Here is a 16569-nt window from a genome sequence, read left to right on the forward strand (position 1 = left end):
GCTATACTATCGGGCCATGATCACGTCGGGTGTTGATCACGGGTATATGCTTATTCATAATATATGATACTTGTGGTGACAAAAGACGGGTCGGCTCGAGGAGTACCCGCGGTTGATTCACGAATTGGGGGCTGGAAGGACATACTTTCCCGACGGCCCTCTATGTGGATCTTTGTGGCGAAGCGACATGGCAGGTTGAGACCACCTAGGAGAGAGGTGGGCCTGGCCCTGGTCGGCGTTCGCGGTTATTTCAAGAGAACACGTTTAACGAGATCTTGGTATTTGATCTGAGTCTGGCCACTGGCCTATACGCACTAACCATCTACGCGGGGACAGTTATGGGCACTCAATGTCGTGGTATCAGCCGAAGCCTTCATGACGTCAGCGACTGAGCGGCGCGCGGCGCACTGGACCGTAAGCTCGCGCTTGTATTAAGGGGGCTAGATTTGCTTCCGGCCGCGTACGCAACGTGCAGGTGTGCAATGGGCGATGGGCCCAGACCCCTGCGCCATAGGATTTAGACCGGCGTGCTGATCTCTCTGTTGTGCCTAGGTAGGGCTGCAACATGTTGATCTTCCGAGGCCGGGCATGACCCAGAAAAGTGTGTCCGGACAAAGGGGATCGAGCGTGTTGGGAAATGTGGTGCACCCCTGCAGGGAAGTTAATCTATTCGAATAGCCGTGATCTTCGGTAACAGGACGACTTGGAGTTGTACTTTGACCTTATGACAACTAGAACCAGATACTTAATAAAACACACCCTTCCAAGTGCCAGATACAACCGGTGATCGCTCTCTCACAGGGCGATGAGGGGAGGATCATCGCTTAGGATTATGCTACACGATGTTACTTGGTGAACTCACCATCTACTCTCTTCCTGTGTTGCAAGATGGAGGTTACCAGAAGCATAGTCTTCGAAAGGACTAGCTATCCCCCTCTTATTCCGGCATTCTGTAGTTCTGTCCACATATGATGCCCCCCTTTTCCATTTGATACCAATGCATACATAGGTAGTGTAGCTCCTTGCTTGCGAGTACTTTGGATGAGTACTCACAGTTGCTTTGTTCCCTCTTTTCCCCCTTCCTATACCGATTGTTGCGAGCAGACGATGGAGTCCAGAAGCCAGAGGATCCCGAGGATGATTCTACGTGGAGTTTGGCTTCGAGGAGTAGTTAGGAGGTCCCAGGCAGGAGGCCTCGCCTTTTCGATCGTTGCTACTTTTGTGCTAGCCTTCTTAAGGCAAACTTGTTTAACTTATGTCTGTACTCAGATATTGTTGCTTCCGTTGACTCGTCTATGATCGAGCTCTTGTATTCGAGCCCTCAAGGCCCCTGGCTTGTAATATGATGCTTGTATGACTTATTTTATTTGTAGAGTTGTGTTGTGATATCTTCCCGTGAGTCCCTGATCTTGATCGTACACGTTTGCGTGTATGATTAGTGTACGATTGAATCAGGGGCGTCACAAGTTGGTATCAGAGCCGACTGCCTGTAGGAACCCCCCCTTCCAACTCCTTGGCCGAAGTCGAGTCTAGACATTACAAAACTTTTACTAACATGGTTGTGTGCTTTACGGGCCCACGTCGCCATTTGGGTGGTATTAGGATCTTTTATTCCTCGTGTATACTCTGGGACTCCGATATCTCTTCTATTCGGGTTTAAATGGTTTTACTAACTCTAACATTAGGATCTCGTGATCACGTCTGAAAGTGCGTTATATCGACTAGAGGGGGGGTGAATAGGCGATTTTTATGAAAGTCTTCAAAACGTGAGAGTTATGAAGACAAACAGTGAAGATTATGCCTATTACTATGCAGCGGAAGTTAGATTACACTAGGCCAGCCATGGTCATGTATTCAATAGAGTGAAAGCGCAGTGACAAACAGCTTCAGTGTAATAAGGATCAGGTAGGAAGAAGTTATGAAGCCAAACAGATCATACATTCATGTTGTGAAGACAAACGGTAAAGCAGGCATGTAATGGCTTCACAATGAAAAACTGTAAGTAAAAGGAAGTGAAGATGAAACCAGTGACACGTTGAAGACAATGATTTGTTGGACCAGTTCCAGTTGCTGTGACAACTGTACGTCTGGTTGGAGCGGCTAGGTATTTAAACCAAAGGACACACAGTCCCGGACACCCAGTCAAGGACACTTAGTCCAAGACACCCAGTCCTCACCGTTTTCTCCTTGAGCTAAGGTCACACAGACCTCGCCCAATCACTCAGGTAAGTCTTCAAGGTAGACTCCCAAACCTTCACAGACTTCGTTCACTGACAATCCACAATTTCTCTTGGATGCTCAGAACGCGACGCCTAACCGTCTGGAGGATGCACAGTCCTCAAGTGTAATAAGTCTTCAAATCACACAGACACGAAGACTTAAGTGATGCCCAATTTACTCTGGCTCTGGTTGGTTAGGGCTTTTCTCCTCACTGGGAATTTTTTCTTTCAAAGGCTTCGAGGTGGGTTGCTCTCAAACGACAAAAGCCGTGCACTGAATTCTGAGCAGCCAACCCTTTTAAGGTTGTGGGGGGTGGACTATTTATAGCCACTTGGCAACCCGACCTGATCTGTCCGAAATGACCCTGGGTCACTAAGGAACTGACACGTGTACCAACGGTCGGATTTCGAACTCACACGGCAACTTTACTTGGGCTACAAGTAAAGCTGACTTGTCTGACTCTGGACAAGATTTTCTCTCATAGGCTTCGCTCGAAGACATAGGATTTGAATTTAGGCATCACTACAGTCATTCTGACTGGTTCTCTTCGACCCCACTTAACAGTACGGTGGTTCCTATGACACAACATGAATGAAATAAAACTACGAAGGATCTAGGTCTTCGAGTTCCAAAAGCTTCATAGGGAGTCTTCTCATGTCATTGTCTTCAATATGAATATCTTCATAAACCACCATTGTCTTCAATGTCTTCGTACATTTTTAGGGGTCATCTCTGGTAGTAAAACCGAATCAATGAGGGACTTCTACCTGTGTTTTCCTGAAATTCTCACAAACACATTAGTCCCTCAACTAGGTTTGTCGTCAATACTCCAAAACCAACTAGGGGTGGCACTAGATGCACTTACAATCTCCCCATTTTTGGTGATTGATGACAAACTAGTTGAAGTTTTCAACGGGAAACATAATTTGCGAAATTGTAAAGGAATTTGTCTTCATAAGTTGCAAGGGCTCCCCCTGAAGATGTGCATATAAGTAATTTGCCTTTTGAATGCAAATGCACATGGCAGGTTGTACTTGTGGAGATCCACTTCAACTTATGATGACAATCCACTATGTATATGAAGATAATGACATGCATAATGGAAAATGGACGTCTGCAGTAAGAGATGAGTGCGGAATTTATCGTCGCACATGCGGAATTTATCTTCGCATAACGGAGTGACAAGCAGGTAGCAGACGGCCATCAAGGCTAAGTGTTACAACTCAAAGAAGCAAATGTAGCAAAAACGGGAGTTGTAAGCACGAAGCAAAATGTAGCAAAATATGAAGGCACCCGCCCATAGTGACCCGCTTGAAGACTATTACCATCATATGCTTATCCCCCTTTTGTCAGTGATGACCAAAAAGGTTTGAAGACATAGAGGTTTCTACGCGTTCCCAGGCGCAGCAGGATCGGTGGAGTTGTTTGGCGGCGGTGCAAACGAGCTTGGTGCAGATTCGACGCGCGTTGAAGCAGGTGGAGATGATGTCGCGTCGTCTTCTTCTTCAATAATCCGGGCAGACACGGTGGCAGCAGAAGAAGAGAACTCTGACTCTTCAAGTGATGGTGTGCTGCGCATCACCGCTCTTCTTGGAGGCGTGGAGTCAAATTTGAAGTGCTCTGTGAAGCCATCCTCATGCAGTTCAGCTTCAGGGCACATCATGGTGAGGCCCTTCCAAGTGCGGCGACAGGTCTCGTGTGTGACAAATGCATTCTTGGTTGCCATATTTCTGATGCGATTGACGTCTTGCATGATGCTTCTCATCTGCCTCTTGAGCCAGTCGTGATGCCTATCTTGCTTTTGGTGAAGAGCCACAAGAAGCTCTCTGTCATTGAGTGCACGAGCGCGCTTCTTGGGTCTCTTTGCAGCTGTGCTGTTGGTGGCTTCAGTTGATGCAGGGGCACGTGTGGTGCCAGCCATTGGATACACTCGGGAGAGAGCTTCAACACCTTCAATATTTTGAGTGAAGCTCTGGTGTTCTGCATTCTGAAGACTTAGTGGTTGCTTGGCCGGCTCTGGATATATTGCTTCAGCAGATGTGTCCACATCTGGCAAAAATATCCTATGATTGCGGGCTGAGGGTTGATAGGAGATTGCAGAGTGAAGCTTGATCAGCCTCATAACCCAAGGAGCATAAAACTTTAATCCAAACAGTTCTGAAGCAGACGCTGCAAATTGACGGATGAAGAGATCCTGTGCATTGAAGCATTTGCCGTGAAGAATGCAGAAGATGAGAGTCTTCATTGCACCATCAATCGTTGCATATCGAGAGTGTCCCTTGACAGGCCATAGAGTCCGCCTTATGATATGATATATTGTTCTGGGCAAGTACTCTAAGTCTTCAACGAAGAACCTAGTTGGATAGGGTGCATTTGGAGGAAATGGCTTCATCATTGAGAGCATCTGACTCATATCTGGCTCAGGACGCTGAAATATGCTCTCAATTGCTTCAGCATGGAGTTGGCACCCTTCTTCAAAGAATTCGCCAGGAGTGGGAAGGCCGGTAAGCTCAATTAGGTCGAAAGCATTGGCTTCATGATGGATATTGCCTGTCATCCACTCCAAAATCCATGTCTTCGGATCTCTGTTATGGCCTTTGATATGCAAAGTGGCATAGAACTGGAGCAGAAGCTCTTCATTCCAGTGCTCTTCGTCAGTGATAAATGGAGCAAACCCACTTGCTTGAAGCAATCCAGTGCTTCTTCCAGACCAAGCAGACCAGCAACAGCTTCAACCTCAAGGCGCTTGTGAGGAAAGATGCGGCCTTGGTTGTAAAGGATGCATGAATAATAGCTGCGCTGTTGATGGCTCCAGAACCTATCTGATACAATCCGTTCCCTTGAATAAGGGTTCTTGGAGCGGTCGAAAAACGTGTTATCTGCCCTGAAGCCATTGATGTTGAAGGAACCAGGAGCTGATGCAGGACCTGGGAACCTTGGTAGTCGTGGGATCGGCTTCTGGACCTGGGGCCTGTGCGCAATATGATAGTTGAATTGTGGTCGGGCAGCAGACTCAGGCACAGAATGTTCAGGAGCAGTAGCTTCGGTGTCTTCTGAAGCTGTTGTTGGGGAGGGCTCCACATTTGCTTCGGCGTTGTTTGTGGCAGCCTCAACATTTTCAGCTTCAGGCACGTTCTCCTTGAGAACTGCTTCTTGTTGGTGCGGGGGAGTTGGAGCTTGTGGTATTTCTGCTTGCTCTTCGGCTGATGCAGCCGGAATGTCTTCAGCAGCCTGAGCCCTTGGCCCTTTGCGAAGCCTATGGAGTGTAGGCGCTGATGGAGTTGCAGTGGGTTGGGGCTCATCTTCCTCCTGTGGGCGATCTGCCCATGACGCATTTTGTGTGATTGGCGTCAATGGACGACCAATACTAATCTGTTCGCTTGTCTCAAGCTGAGGAAGGGCTGCATCACCTTGCACATTGTCTTGGAGACCAATGTCTTCAGCAGCGTAGGGTTCGTCTGCTGGAATGTCTTCAGTGTTGGGTTCATGCACAGTCAACTGACGATCTGTGTCAGGATAGCGGACGCAGAGGGGTTCAACTATCAGGGGCTCTGTGGGAGCAGCCCGAGATTTCTTGGTCTTGCGCTTCTTGATGATGGGTTCAGAAGGAGAGGCTTCAGAATGTTTTCTCTTCTTAGCTTTAGCCTCTGCAGTCCGTGTCTTCTTGTGCTGTGAGGCGGTTGATCGACTCTTTGGCTTCGAGCCAGTCGTTGCAGCGGGGAAGACAATCGGAGCATCAGGTTCTGACCTTGGCGCTTCAGGTTCGGGCACAGCCGCCTTCTTTTTCTTCTTCGCGGCCATCCTGGGGTCAATGCCGGGACACCCAAGTGCCTTGCGCTTTTCTGCCTCATTGTAGGCCTGCACGCAGTGATCAGCCAAAGTCTTCATGCGTTCTCGCGAGCCTTGAGCTTCAGCACGCGTCTTCAGGAAGCTCTCTTTCAGCTCATGCAACATGGTTTTGAAGTTTTTCACTTCTTGCACACTGAGCTTGGCCACGTGCTTCTTGAACTGAGCCTTTTCATAATCAATTTTCTGCTTCAGTTCTACAATGCGCTGGGCTATTGCAAGTTCTGAAGCAATTGCACCTTGAAAGGCAACGCTGAGGCCTATGGGTAGCTGCAGATCATTGAAGCTTATGTCTGGTGTGTCAAACCATTCATCGATGAAGTTGTGGATGATGGCGACATCAAACAGAGGCAGATTGTTGAAGATTTCAGCCTCCTCCTTGCTCTTGATGAGCTGCTCAAGAGCATCATCTCCAAGATCTTCATCGCTTGAGAGATCAATGGCTTCGCAGCGCAGAATGTCAGCAGCTGTGAGCTCTTTGCCTGTGTGTGGCTGAGGCTTCTTGGCTTCTTGGGGCTTGGACACTCGTGATAAGCCTTCTGACTGCACACTGGCTTCAGGAGGTGCAGTTACTAAAGGCTTCACTCTTGCGATCTTGGGAGAAACGGCTGGCTTTGAAGCTTTTGGAGCTTTTGGCTTCTTCTGCTTTGGCTTCGGAGCAGCAGGGGCGTCATCTGACTCAGTATCTGCTGGAGGGTCATTCACAGCAGTCCCTTGGACTAGGATGCGAGTGATGAGGCCTGCAAGATTGGCATACGGCCCGATGATATTGGGATCGGCGTTGCGTGTGCCATCTGCCCTTGGTGAGGAGGGACCAGGGTTGAAGTCAAGCCCAAATTTCTTCTTGTTTATCTTTGCTGACTGTTGTGCAAACTGAAAGTTGCGCTTGAAGAGATTATCATCGCGGCACCAGAGAAGTGATGACGGATGTGCCTCAGCTGGCTGTGGTCCTCTCACCATGCATGGATAGAAGCCTTGAGCAATGGCTTCGTCTCTGGACCTGGGTACGAGATTTTTGTATAATACATCTCCCCACGGTCTCTTGATGGCGCACTTCTCCGCATATTCCTGAGTGACGAAGCGGTAGTGGAACCATTGCTCTGCCCAATATCTTCGAATCCATTGGATTCGTGTCTTGCGCTGACCATAGCTTTCTTCAGGATCAGTTTTGTACATCTCTGCCAATTCATCAGGCAGATCTTTGGACGTTTCACCACGTCGCTGTCTGCCTCCCTTCCTTGCTGCTGTTTCTGAAGCCATGAATAACTTGGAAGGCTTCAAGATGTTCAAAGGCTTCAAAGGCTTCCTTTTGCAAGAACTGGCTTCAGGCGAGTTGATGTGATGCTGCAAGTACTCTGCAAATGAATGCAGACTATGAGAACCAAAGGATTCTCCCACAGACATGTACCTGTGACAGCATTAAGGTGCGAGGGAAGGGGAAGAGGTCATATGCATTCTCAGAAGATTTTGAAGATAAATCGGTTTAGAAGACATTGACCTCATTATGCGAAGACATTCACTTATAGATAAGAAGTTGGTTCCAGATTTGTACGAACCCATAGATCAGTACAAGTGAGGAATCTAACTACTTTATGAAGCACAAGTGAATATACTAGGCATGTTATGAGATGCAGCGAGAGATTTAATTGGTGTGAAGAGAAACTTCTTATGGCAGAAAGTGACTGAACTGTAGGATCAAAAGAAGCTGTAAAAAGAGGTTTTATTTACCACACTTGGAACTGCTAGACGAAGTGAGAGTTGAGGCCAAGCAGTTCGATCCTCCGTGCCCTAACTTGGCGACGGAAGACACCTACGGCGACGGCGGAGAGAGTGATGTCCGCTGTCGGCGTGAAAACGGCGTCGGAGGGGTTGCGGCAGTGAAGCGCTTCGTCGCCGGCGTCGTCGAGTGCTATCGGTGGCGCTAGGGTTCGTGCGAGGGTGGAAGAAGGAGATAATGACCGCAGTGAATCGTATATTTATAGGGATAGAGGCGGCACTGCGCTATTACGCAGGTACCCCTGGCGGTTCGCATTTGAGGCACGCGTGGCCAGTTAGAGGAAGATTGGGATTTGTTCCATGTCCCACGCACGCCTAAATTGTCGGACGGTCGTTCCTGCTTCTCCGGATCTTATGTGGAGGAATGATCATTAAAAACGGACTTTTATGGTTGTCACTATGTCTTCAGCTGACAAGGACACAGTGAAGACATTTGACAGTTTCAACAGAATGCATATGACTTGGAGAGATAGAGTTTGAGATAGAAAGCATAGAGAGGTTAGGGTCCGATCACATTCACTTAGTTCAAAAGATTCAACCAAGAAGACATAGCTATAAGTGAATGCTGTAGAGGACAGAACATCAGTACATATATATCCATATAATTAACGCAGTGAAGATAATCATGAAGACATATTGAGAATGAAACCAAACCAATTGTGAAGACATTGAGAGGTAACGCCATGAGAGAAATACTTCAAAATGGAACGTTTGATGGTGGCGTTACCCACCGTATAGGAAGTATTAGACCCAGACACGGCGCACAATTATCGTGGCGCTCCGAAGTCAAATTCCACATTAATGTATTCACACTTAGAATGTATGTCTTCATTGTTTGAAGATATACGCTACTTCGTGTGTTGCACATCTAAGTCATCAATATGCTTAAGTGTTAGGATGTGTGCTTGATCACAGGACATTTGAGGATTCCAAGATATTTAGCTCACACCGTAACTTGCAAAATCTCTTCTCATCCAAGGGCTTTGTGAAGATATCTGCCAATTGCTCTTCAGTGTTGACGTGTATGATATCAATGTCTTCCTTCACAACATGATCTCTGAGAAAGTGATGACGAATTTCAATGTGCTTTGTCTTCGAGTGCTGAACTGGGTTGTTGGCAATCTTGATGGCGCTTTCGTTGTCGCAGTAAAGTGGCACTTGCTTCAGATGAATGCCATAATCCTTGAGTGTTTGCTTCACCCACAGAAGCTGAGCGCAGCAAGATCCAGCAGCAATGTATTCAGATTCAGCAGTGGAGAGAGATACACAGTTCTGCTTCTTTGAAGACCAACATACAAGTGATCGTCCCAGAAAATGACATGTGCCTGATGTAGATTTGCGATCAACTTTGTCGCCAGCATAATCAGCATCCGAAAATCCAACCAGATCAAACTCTAAGCCCTTTGGATACCATAATCCTAGAGTTGGGGTGTGAGCCAAATATCGAAGAATTCGCTTCACAGCTAAGTGATGCGACTCCTTTGGTGTCGCTTGAAATCGAGCACACATGCAAACACTAAGCATGATATCTGGCCTAGATGCACATAAATAAAGCAAAGACCCAATCATGGAGCGGTATACCTTTTGATCGAACTCTTTACCATTGTCGTCGAGACCCAGATGATGCTTGGCTGGCATTGGTGTTGTGAAGCCTTTGCAGTCTTGCATACCGAACTTCTTCAGGCACTCTTTAAGATATTTCTCTTGAGATATGAAGATGCCATTGCGTTGTTGCCGTATTTGAAGACCGAGAAAGAACTTCAGCTCCCCCATCATGGACATCTGATATTGCTCTTGCATCATGTATCCAAACTCTTCACTATACTTCTGATTGGTGCAGCCGAAGATAATGCCATCCACATATATTTGGCACACAAACAGTTCACCATCATATGTCTTCGTGAAAAGAGTGGGATCCAGGGAACCAGGTATGAAGCCTTTGCTCTTTAGAAAGTACTTGAGTGTATCATACCAGGCCCTGGGGGCTTGTTTGAGGCCATACAGTGCCTTGTTGAGCTTGTATACCATATCAGGATGTTTTGGATTTTCAAAGCCAGGTGGTTGTGCAACATACACTTCTTCTTCAATCTTGCCATTGAGAAAGGCACTTTTCACATCCATTTGATATAGAAGTATGTTATGATGATTTGCATAGGCCAGCAGTATGCGTATGGCTTCAAGCCTAGCCACAGGAGCAAATGTTTCATCGAAGTCAATGCCCTCCACTTGAGTATATCCTTGAGCAACTAGACGAGCTTTGTTTCTGACAACTTGACCATGCTCATCTTGCTTGTTGCGGTATATCCATTTGGTGCCTATTATGTTGTGCTTTCGTGGATCAGGACGCTTAACCAGTTCCCATACATTATTCAGCTCAAACTGTTGAAGCTCTTCTTGCATAGCTTGAATCCATTCAGGTTCCATGAAGGCTTCTTCAACTTTCTTGGGTTCTGATATTGAGACGAATGCGAAATGCCCACAGAAGTTTGTTAGCTGAGTTGCCCTTGAACGAGTGAGTGGACCAGGTGCATTGATGCTGTCCAGTATTTTGTCAATTTGTACTTCATTTGCAACACGAGGGTGTGTGGGGCGAAGACTTTGCTCTTGCTGATCTATGTGGTCATTTGAAGGTATATCTTCAGGCTGAGCATTGTCTTCATGTGGATCAGGTGCTGAGATGATAAGTTCTTCTTCAGGTTGAGCTTCAGAAGGTACAATTTCTCCAGTTCCCATAAGCTTGATTGATTCATTTGCTGGAACTTCATCTAGCACATTTGGCAATTGCTCTCTTTGTGATCCATTGGTTTCATCAAATCGCACATCCACTATTTCAACCACTTTGTAGTGGAAGAGATTGAAGACTCTGTAGGAGTGCGAATCCTTTCCATATCCAAGCATGAAGCCTTCATGTGCTTTTGGTGCAAACTTTGAGGTGTGGTGTGGGTCCTTGATCCAGCATTTTGCGCCAAATACTCTGAAATAACTGACATTTGGCTTCTTGCCAGTTAGGAGTTCATAGGATGTCTTGTTCAGAAGCTTGTGAAGATAAAAACGATTGATTGTATGGCATGCAGTATCAATGGCTTCAGTCCAGAATTTTCTTGGAGTCTTGTATTCATCTAGCATTGTTCTGGCCATCTCAATGAGTGTTCTGTTCTTGCGTTCGACGACGCCATTCTGCTGTGGCGTGTATGGAGCTGAGAATTCATGTGTGATGCCCAAGGTATCCAGATATGTATCAAGGCCAGTATTCTTGAATTCAGTGCCATTGTCACTTCTGATGTGCTTTATCTTGGCGCCAAAATTGTTCATAGCTCGATTTGCGAAGCGTCTGAAGACATCCTGCACTTCAGTCTTGTAAAGGATTATGTGCACCCAAGTATATCTAGAATAATCATCAACAATTACGAAGCCATAGAGGCATGCAGAAGTAGTAAAAGTTGAGTAGTGAGTGGGACCGAAAAGATCCATGTGAAGCAGTTCGAAGGATTGAGTAGTGGTCATGATTGTCTTCGAAGGATGTTTTGCCCTTGTAATCTTCCCTGCTTCACAGGCACCGCATAAGTGATCTTTCTTGAACTTGACGCCTTCGATGCCTATGACGTGCTTTTTCTTCGCAAGGGTGTGGAGGTTCCTCATGCCAGCATGCCCGAGCCTTCGATGCCAAAGCCAGCATTCTGAAGCTTTTGCAAGAAGACATACTGCAAGTTGTGGTCCTGCTGAGAAATCTACCACATACAAATCACCTTTCCTATACCCTTCAAACACTAGAGATTTGTCAGATTCCATTAGCACCAGGCAGCGATATTTGCCAAACATTACAATCATATTCAAATCGCAAAGCATTGAGACAGACATTAAGTTGAAGCCAAGGGATTCAACAAGCATGACTTTATCCATGTGTTGATCCTTTGAGATTGCAACTCTACCTAGACCCAATACCTTACTTTTACCAGTGTCAGCGAATGTAATGTGGCTCTTGTCGGATGGACGTAAAGTTGAGTCCATAAGAAGGCTTCTTCTGCCAGTCATGTGATTTGTACACCCACTGTCAATAATCCATTCTGAAGACTTTGAAGTCGCTGGTATCGTACCCTACAGTGCAGTTAGGGGGATAGGCTTCACGAAGAGTGTTGTGAAGCATAAACATTTGACGAACCAGTGGGTTATGAAAACTTAGATCCAGATTAGGACTAATGGGGAGAGTAGCATGCGATTCAGGAACGAAGTACATAATGATGCCATTTGGGCATTTTATCTTGCGCCCCACAAGATTTTTATGGTCCCCAGCAATAGCATCAGAAGATTTTGTTTTTGTGCTGGAGACCTTTCCCTGCAAAAAAAAGTTAAGCTTTCTTAACCACCCACATCTTCAAGGGTGGCTTAGAAGCTATGAGTCTAAGAGCAGCATCTGAGAATTTTGGCTTTGAAGCCTTAGCAAACAGTCTAGCAGGGGGACAATAATACTCATAGGAATAAGCAGAATAATTTTTGGTCATATGAACATGACGGTTCGATGAACCACTCTCATATTCACATGCCTGAGTATGGTTCCCCTGCAAAACATTTGCGTTAGTGCGACTCAGGTGAGTCCCCTGTTTGTATGAAGCATTTGGACCATATGAAGCCTTTGGTCTGAGGTTTGTCTTCTTCAAGTGAGGTGTCATGAAGACATTCACAGGAAGATTTTCCAGACATGTTTTCGGAACCCAGATCTTCTTCATAGGCGGTCCATTCCTGCAGTTAGTACCAATGTACCTGGCAAACACTTCATCATTCTGATTCTTAAACAGTTTATAGTTTGCATCAAAGGATTCATCAATGATAATTGGGTTAGCACAAGTGAAGCCAGACAGATTGGATGGATCTGCTGAAAGTTCCTTTGCAGCAACCCATGTAGTTTTGGGGTACTGCTCAGGTTTCCAGTAAGAGCCATCTGCATTGATTTTCCTCACGAACCCAACACCCTCTTTCCTAGGGTTTCGGTTCAGAATCTGCTTCTTAAGGACATCACATAATGTTTGATGCCCTTTCAGACTTTTGTACATCCCTGTTTCAAGCAATGTCTTCAACCTAGCATTCTCATCAGCAATAGCAGTGGTATCCTCAGCAGAGGGGTTAGTTGCCACATCAACAGTTGAAGATATTGGAACAGTAGTAGCAGTGGAACATTCAGCAACAGAATTAGCATTATTACGCTCAATGCATTTAAGACATGGTGGTTCAAATCCTTCCTGAGCGGGACTGATCTGTTCGGCGCGAAGTGACTCGTTTTCCTTTTGAAGATCTTCATGAGCCACCCTCAATTTCTCGAGTTCTTGCTTCCTTTGAAGATAGTCATAGGAAAGCTTTTCATGAGTTGTTGAGAGAGTATCATGACGATCTTCAAGTTCCTGATACTTAACGTGAAGGTTTTTTATGTCTTCAATTAAGGATTCAGATCGAGTCATTTCAGCACCCAACAGATCATCGCTTCTGTCTAACAGTTTTTGAATATGTTCCATAGCTTTCTGTTGTTCAGTTGCAATTTTAGCAAGTGTTTTGTAGCTAGGTTTTGAATCACATTCAGAGTCATCGTCACTAGATGTTTCATAGCGAGTTGTGCGTGTGTTTACCTTGGCACCGCGTGCCATGAAGCAGTAGGTAGGAGTGGAGTCGTTCTTGTCATTTGCGTCGGTGTCGGTGATGTAGTCATTGTCTTCAGTATTGAAGATGGACTTGGCGACGTATGCTGTAGCCAGACTCGCAATGCCAGAATCAGACTCCTCCTTAGACTCCACCTCTGCCTCCTCAGATGCGGACTCCTCCTCTGAATCCATCTCCTTTCCAACAAACGCACGTGCCTTGCCAGATGAGCTCTTCTTGTGTGATGAAGACCTTGATGAAGTTTTGGAAGAAGGCTTTGAGTATTTCTTCTTCTTCTTGTCGTCAGAATCATATTCCTTGCTCTTCTTCTTCCTTCTGTTCTCATAGTCCCACTGTGGACACTCAGAGATGAAGTGTCCAGTTTTCTTGCACTTGTGACATGTTTTCTTCTTGTAGTCATGAGCAGAAGCTTCATCATTCCTTGAGCTTGATCGTGAAGATTTCCTGAAGCCTTTCTTCTTAGTGAATTTTTGGAACTTCTTCACTAGCATTGCAAGTTCTCTTCCAATGTCTTCAGGATCATCAGAACTGCAGTCAGATTCTTCTTCAGATGAGGAGACAGCTTTTGCCTTCAAGGCACGAGTTCGCCCATAGTTTGGACCGTAGATATCTCTTTTCTCAGAAAGCTGAAACTCATGTGTGTTGAGCCTCTCAAGTATGTCAGACGGATCGAGTGTCTTGAAATCAGGACGTTCTTGAATCATCAGGGCCAGAATATCAAATGAACTATCAAGTGATCTCAATAGCGTCTTGACGATTTCATGTTTGGTGATCTCAGTAGCGCCGAGGGCTTGAAGCTCATTTGTGATGTCAGTGAGCCGATCAAAGGTGTGCTGGACATTCTCATTGTCATTTCGTTTGAAGCAGTTGAAGAGATTACGAAGGACACTGATTCTTTGGTCTCTCTGGGTTGATATGCCTTCATTAACTTTGGAGAGCCAATCCCAGACCAGTTTGGATGTCTTCAAGGCACTCACACGGCCATACTGTCCTTTGGTCAGATGACCACAGATGATATTCTTGGCAGTAGAGTCCAGTTGAACGAACTTCTTGACATCAGCAGCAGTGACACCTTCTCCAGCCTTGGGAACGCCGTTTTCGACGACATACCATAGGTCAACGTCAATGGCTTCAAGATGCATGCGCATCTTATTCTTCTAGTAGGGATATTCAGTTCCATCGAAGACGGGACAAGCAGCGGAGACTTTGATTATCCCTGCAGTCGACATAGCTAAAACTCCAGGTGGTTAAACCGAATCACACAGAACAAGGGAGCACCTTGCTCTGATACCAATTGAAAGTGCGTTATATCGACTAGAGGGAGGGTGAATAGGCGATTTTTATGAAAGTCTTCAAAACGTGAGAGTTATGAAGACAAACAGTGAAGATTATGCCTATTACTATGCAGCGGAAGTTAGATTACACTAGGCCAGCCATGGTCATGTATTCAATAGAGTGAAAGCGCAGTGACAAACAGCTTCAGTGTAATAAGGATCAGGTAGGAAGAAGTTATGAAGCCAAACAGATCATACATTCATGTTGTGAAGACAAACGGTAAAGCAGGCATGTAATGGCTTCACAATGAAAAACTGTAAGTAAAAGGAAGTGAAGATGAAACCAGTGACACGTTGAAGACAATGATTTGTTGGACCAGTTCTAGTTGCTGTGACAACTGTACGTCTGGTTGGAGCGGCTAGGTATTTAAACCAAAGGACACACAGTCCCGGACACCCAGTCAAGGACACTTAGTCCAAGACACCCAGTCCTCACCGTTTTCTCCTTGAGCTAAGGTCACACAGACCTCGCCCAATCACTCAGGTAAGTCTTGAAGGTAGACTCCCAAACCTTCACAGACTTCGTTCACTGACAATCCACAATTTCTCTTGGATGCTCAGAACGCGACGCCTAACCGTCTGGAGGATGCACGGTCCTCAAGTGTAATAAGTCTTCAAATCACACAGACACGAAGACTTAAGTGATGCCCAATTTACTCTGGCTCTGGTTGGTTAGGGCTTTTCTCCTCACTGGGAATTTTTTCTTTCAAAGGCTTCGAGGTGGGTTGCTCTCAAATGACAAAAGCCGTGCACTGAATTCTGAGCAGCCAACCCTTTTAAGGTTGTGGGGGGTGGACTATTTATAGCCACTTGGCAACCCGACCTGATCTGTCCGAAATGACCCTGGGTCACTAAGGAACTGACACGTGTACCAACGGTCGGATTTCGAACTCACACGGCAACTTTACTTGGGCTACAAGTAAAGCTGACTTGTCTGACTCTGGACAAGATTTTCTCTCATAGGCTTCGCTCGAAGACATAGGATTTGAATTTAGGCATCACTACAGTCATTCTGACTGGTTCTCTTCGACCCCACTTAACAGTACGGTGGTTCCTATGACACAACATGAATGAAATAAAACTACGAAGGATCTAGGTCTTCGAGTTCCAAAAGCTTCATAGGGAGTCTTCTCATGTCATTGTCTTCAATATGAATATCTTCATAAACCACCATTGTCTTCAATGTCTTCGTACATTTTTAGGGGTCATCTCTGGTAGTAAAACCGAATCAATGAGGGACTTCTACCTGTGTTTTCCTGAAATTCTCACAAACACATTAGTCCCTCAACTAGGTTTGTCGTCAATACTCCAAAACCAACTAGGGGTGGCACTAGATGCACTTACAACGTCCATTTGGAGTTCCCCTTATTACAGATGATTGCCTGCTGCACCAGAAGATTCCGAAGATAATCTCCGATGTTCACTCAAGACAGTTGTGCCCACCGCCTTTGCAAATTCCCTACTACTATTGTATCACTATGGATAACTACATACACTTGCCCTTTCAAATCCCATTGATCTTGTTATTACAAGATACGCCAAAAATTCTCTCTATTGTTCCGAGAATACTTTGTGCCTACTGCCTTGCAGTTCTAAGCCACTTGAATACCCTATGGATAATTCCTCGCACTTACCGAGTATCCGCCCTTCCCAGTTGTTTATGTGTTTCACTAAGGTCTTCGAAATAATATTCGATCTTCCGAAAATCCTTAGCACTTATTGCTCTTGAAATTCTTGCTTGCTTGCA

Source organism: Triticum urartu, chromosome 5A (genome assembly GCF_056163025.1).
Source record: "Triticum urartu cultivar PI428250 chromosome 5A, HENAU_Tu73, whole genome shotgun sequence".
NCBI lineage: Eukaryota > Viridiplantae > Streptophyta > Magnoliopsida > Poales > Poaceae > Triticum > Triticum urartu.